We start from the raw sequence: 6,005 nt of genomic DNA, 5'->3' as shown, positions 1-6,005 counted from the left end.
GATAATGACGGTGATAAAAAACGTCTCTCATGCATGACCGGTTTTTTCTCTTACGGAGCTGACGCATTTTCTCAGTCCTATCTGTATTCTTGTCTGTGGAAATCCTCCGATTCTTGGCAGGTCATTTCTGGGGAAGGCGAAACTAACGTCATGCCCTTCTGCACCTTGGATACGACCCACAGCATCGGCTAAACCATCCGGTGGCCATACACGGCTTATGTCAACATAGGCGCAATAGATTGTCGGGGAACGGCTAAGGTTGTTTTTGTACTTGTAATTCAAGATTATATATCTATATGTATATATATATATAGATATAATATATATATATATATATATATAGAGGTATACACATATATTATGTGCATGTATGTATTTTGTATGTGATATGGCATACCTGCATTCATTCTTCACCCATGACATAGAGACAGCATTATTCAACATCCAACATCGGACTAACATTCCAGCATTCCGGAAATAAAAATTGTTTTTATTTTGATGATTCTCAACCTCAGGCAAAATTCTCCATCATAAAATCCTGCTCAATCTTCAATATAATCCCATTCATAATAATCACTTTCATCATGAACCCCCGGATTATTATTTACTTGCTTGGTCATGAAAATAGGAGCTAAGTATATTTATAGTAACTCGTTCTCTCGCTGTTACTAACATAACATATTCTCCTTTTTATTTTTATACATTTTTATTTATTTGTTGGTTATTGTTTGTTTTTTTAATAAGTGTGGGTCTCTTCTTTCTGTATTTCCCTTGACCTCGTCTACTTCTTCCTATGAACACCTGAATATTCGTTGGTGGAAGATTGAATGTCAAGTCAGTGGGGCCCCATTGGTGGGCTTGTTTTCATGTGAATAATAAAATAATATAATAATAATAATAAATAATACTAAATAATATAATAATAATAATAATAATAATGGACAAAGTAAATCCACAATATATGTCTGTTGATTTTGTTATTTAAAATACAAAGCGAAAGCTTTCGATGACCTTCAAAAACGGTCTCCTTGTCCAATCTGATTGACAAAGAGGACCGTACAGGTCATCGAAAGCTTTCCTGCTTTGTATTTTGAATAACAAAATCAAACAGACACAATTATTGTTGATTTACTTTTCCATTTTTATTTTATTAACTCGTGAATTATATTGGTTTTCTTTGAATAATAATAATAATAATAATATAATAATAATAATATGATAAAAGCCATAAACACATGGGCACGGAATATATAAAAGCCATAAACCATGCGGGAGTGCCAGTAATCAGTACAGCGCAGGAATAGTGGAATGGACGAAGGCAGAACTCCGCAGCATAGATCAGAAAACCAGAAACAAATGACAATACAAACAAAGCACTACACCCAAGAGCAAATACGGACAGACTATACATAACACGAAAGGAAGTAGGGAGAGGACTACTAAGTATAGAGGACTGTGTCAACATCGAAACAGAGCGCTGGGGCAATATCTGAAAACCAGTGAAGACGAGTGGCTAAAGAGTGCATGGGAAGAAGGACTAATAAAAGTAGACGAAGACCCAGAATATCAGAGACAGGAGAAAAGACAGAAAGAAACGAGGACTGGCACACAACCAATGCACGGACATACAATGAGACACTAAAGAACTAGCCAGCGATGACAATTGGCAATGGCTACAGAGGGGAGAGCTAAAGAAGAAACTGAAGGAATGATAACAGCGGCACAAGATCAAGCCCTAAGAACCCAGATATGTTCAAAGTACGATAGAAGGAATAACATCTCTCCCATATGTAGGAAGTGCAATACGAAAAATGAAACCATAACCACATAGCAAGTGAATGCCCTGCACTTGCACAGAACCAGTAAAAAACAAAAAGAGGCATGATTCAGTGGGGCAAAAAGCCCTCCACTGGAGCCTGTGCAAGAAACATCAGCTACCTTGCAGTAATAATGGTACGCAGCACCAACCTGAAGGAGTGATAGAAAAACGATCCAAGGCAAAAGATCCTCTGGGACTATGTATCACCGGATAGGGTGATACGTGCAAACAGACAGACGTGACGTTGATTGACAAAGTCAAGAAGAAAGTATCACTCATTGATGGCGCAATACCATGGGACACCAGAGTTGAAGAGAAAGAGAGAAAAAATGGATAAGTATCAAGTCTCAGAAAATAGAATAAGAAGGATATGGGATATGCCAGTGGAAATCGTACCCATAATCATAGGTCACTAGGCACGATCCCAAGATATCTGAAAAGGAATCTAGAAAAACAAATAAAGCTGAAGTAAGCTCCAGGACCTGATGCAGAAAGAGTGTGATCCTAGAAACGGCACACATATTAAAAAAGTGGATGGACTCCTAAGGAGGTGGCAGGATGCAACCCGGAACCCCACACCTATAAATACCACCCAGTCGAATTGGAGGACTGTGATAGAGCAAAAAAAAAAAATAATAATAATAATAAAATAATAATAATAATAATAATAAATAATAAAATAATAAAGTGTTTTACTGTTTCCTGGACTGTAATTACAGAATAAAATCAACCGAATACATTATTATGAACATTATTTCGATTATTAGGAAAATCAATCTGTAAAGTTTCCTGAAACAAAAAACAAAAAACAAAAACAAAAAAAAAAATGCTTCGCTCAATAAGTTTTCTGTACAGCCACTACAACTTATATAATGAAGGACACTGAAAAAAAATAGATCTGTCTTTCGGTTTGGCCTAAGTTTAGTGCTGTATGAGCCGCGGCCCGTGAAGCTGTACCACTGCCTGGTGGTGGCCCGTCCAATGTTGCCAGATGTTACGGTTATGGCTAATGATAACCTTGAATAAAATAAAACTACTAAGGCTAGAGGGCTGCAATTTGGTACGTCTGATGAGTTTGACTGTGAATGATCGACTTACCAGTTTGCAGCCGTCTAGCCACGGTAGTTTCGAAGATCTGAGGGTGGACAGAGAAAGTGTGAACGGACAGACAAAGCGATCTCATTAGCTTTCTATCATAGAAAAACTAATTAGAAGAGTTGAGAGAAAATTGATCCATGACGGGAAATTCTTCAAACTCTCTAATAACTTCAGAGAGATTGAATTTCTAGTTCGCCCTTGACATTTCAAGGATAACTTCGCTGGGGCTGAGTCGAGAGAGAGAGAGAGAGAGCGAGAGAGAGAGAGAGAGCGCTAATTATAAACAGGACTTTCTTGAAGACAAATGGATCATTTTGGTTGGTGGGAAATATCTATATTTTCGTATAAAACTAAAAAACTTGTATATATATATATATATATATATATATAATATATATATATATATATATAAATATAAAACTAACATGTACTTTTATTGGATTTCGTTTCTGACGTAGTGCTAAAAAATACATGATTTTGTAACATGATGGAGACTTTATGTAGCCAATATCATGCAACAATATCTAGCCTTTCTTGAAGACAAATCATTTACGTCCAGGGGGAAATATCTGTTTCGTATAAAGCCAAGATCTTTGTTGGGTTCAAAACTCGTATAATCGACACCTAGGGTTTAATTGCTGTCATTTCTGACGCCGTGCTACAAAATACTAATTTTGCAGCTAGCAAAGACTTTATGTAGCTACGAAAAAAAAGGGATTACCAGGAAAGTATAATAATACCTGAATTGCCCAGTATTTGCTAGACGTAGTCTTGAAGCCAAGGTCAGTTTCCTTCTACCATCAGGGGAGAGAATGAGTGAGAAGTTGTGGGAGGAGGAAGGAAGAAGGATGGAGGGAGGGGGAGGGGGAGAAGGAGGAGGAGGAGGAGGGGCCAACATTCGTAGCGGGCGACGATATATAAGACAGGCGTCCTCGGTAATGGCTGTTCAATTCAAGTCGTTAGTTCCACGGGTAACGTTCTCTGCTCATTGTGTGAACACCACCGACTAAAGGCATCATCCCGTTTTCTTTGCGACAGGTAAGACGCGTTTTCTTCACACCGTAATCTAAACAAGTGTTCGTTGTTGCAGTGTAGTGATGGAAACCTTTGCAAAAACACCTGTTGGACGAGTATGTGTTCGTTTTTTTTGCGAGAGTTTCACTTGGAGAAAGTCGAGAGAAAGTTATTGCAATTAGGCGTATCGGATAAATTGATCGGAGACCAGATGGAGTTGACAAAGAACTGATTATTTTATAAGTCCAGAGCCATTAAAATCTTGTCCGGCATTCATGACAAAGAAATAAATAAAAAAAAAAAAAAAAAAAAATGGTTGACCACGGAATCCCGCGCTTACGCGTGTTTCCTGTTTACTCAATTGGTGGTTTGTGGGAATTCATTTAGCGAGGTTTGTCCTCGGAGCTGGACTTCGTCGAGGTGGACGAGAATATTATGATACAGGTGTCCATAAGTCACCCAGGACCATTACAAGTATTTATTGCTCAGATGGTACCGGGACTTTATGGACACACCCTGTACAATAATTGTCGTATTCTTGATTTTTAATGCACGCTTTCAAGGTCGGTTATTTTATGAGTTATGTTGATCGCTGACAAAATTGCAGTTATTATAATGGTGGAGGTTGTGGTTTCTTTTTTTTTGTCATTACCAGCATCATATATACATAATATGCGTTTGTCGTACCAGGCTTAAAATGGTGTTAAATAATTTCTATTCGTTGTTTTACCAGTCTGACTTAATGCGCTGCTTTAATTCAGTCTCAAAATATTTTTTAAAAATAATGTTTATGCTTATTTGTATTACAAGTTGAACAATAGCGTTGAAGATGCCTTAACATCACGATAACATATTTCGTTATATATTTTGTATATCCAAAACTATTCATGGTAATCGTTTGTCTTTTAGACACTAAAATTAACAAACCCTGTTGTTGTTTGAGATTAAGCTGGCCTTATACCAGCACGGGCTCTTGCTCATAGACCCTGATAACACTTATTACTTACGGTCCTCCTGTAGATGCAGTTTTTCTGTATTTTTTTTCGTTTTCATTTGAATGATCTTTGTGGACTTATTCTGTTCGTGAAAATAAGATTTTTTTTTTTCCAAATTTATGATATTATGGGGCGCTGGAGACTAACCTCTTGGGTTTGGTATATACCAGCTTAACTTACGAATCGTAATATAATAATAATAATAATAATAGATGCTTCTAAGACGTTTAATTTGTATAGAAGCTTCTACATCAGCCGATGATTATAAGGTTATATAAGACACGTGGAGAAGACTATACAAATTATTAATAATAATAATAATAATAATAATAATAATAATAATATGTGCTTCTACGACGTTTAAATTGTATAGAAGCTTCTACATCAGCCGATGATTAGAAGGTTATAAGACAGGTGGAAAAGGCTATACAAATTATATTGTATTAATAATAATAATAATAATAATAATAATAATAATAATAATAATAATAATAATAATAATAAATACCCACACAAATACCACCCAGTCGAATAGGAGGACTGTGATAGACACAAAAATATAATTTTTAAGGAAAATAGTTAACGTTATATTCCCCGCCAAGCAATCCGTACCTCGCTCTTACCTGGAAAGTGAAGGAGGAGAAAAAAAAGTGTCTTTGTATTCATGTAGACTTAGTACGTATAACGGCCTTCGTTGTGTGTCCTAACTTCCGAAATTCGTCACCAAGCACACCAGCGGGTTTTGCCCTTTTCCTGACAATGAAGAGGTCCTACCTTTGTGTGAGAGCGATTCGTATTCACTTAGACAGTGGTTCATGACCTTTTCATTGCTGACAGTACTCCAGTGCATGCTCTGTAGCCAAATTTGCATAAATTCATTTCCTTATAGATTTCCATACATGAAGATTCTGATAACTTGAATTAAAGGCGTGATATTCAAATGATTGTCTACATAGTTTTTCAGAAGTCTAAAATAAATGTGGATTTCTCACGTACTTTTTTTTTTTTCCGCAGTTCCAATAATCCTCCTTGAGATGGCGTCGACTACGTGGCTGGTCTTTGATTGTCCTTGCTGGATA

The 6,005-nt window shown here is 36.6% G+C and overlaps 1 protein-coding gene across 1 annotated transcript in view; it reads right to left on the bottom strand.

Moving 5' to 3' along the window:
* Window positions 1–6,005, bottom strand: part of LOC135207009 (uncharacterized) — a 99,438-nt gene that overhangs the window by 8,487 nt on the left and 84,946 nt on the right. The gene's annotated exons all lie outside the window — the stretch shown is intronic.

This window comes from Macrobrachium nipponense, chromosome 31, assembly GCF_015104395.2.
Source record: "Macrobrachium nipponense isolate FS-2020 chromosome 31, ASM1510439v2, whole genome shotgun sequence".
Taxonomy (NCBI): Eukaryota; Metazoa; Arthropoda; class Malacostraca; order Decapoda; family Palaemonidae; genus Macrobrachium; species Macrobrachium nipponense.
Note: the sequence above shows the minus strand (reverse complement) of the source record. Positions and strands in the feature narration are given on the sequence as shown.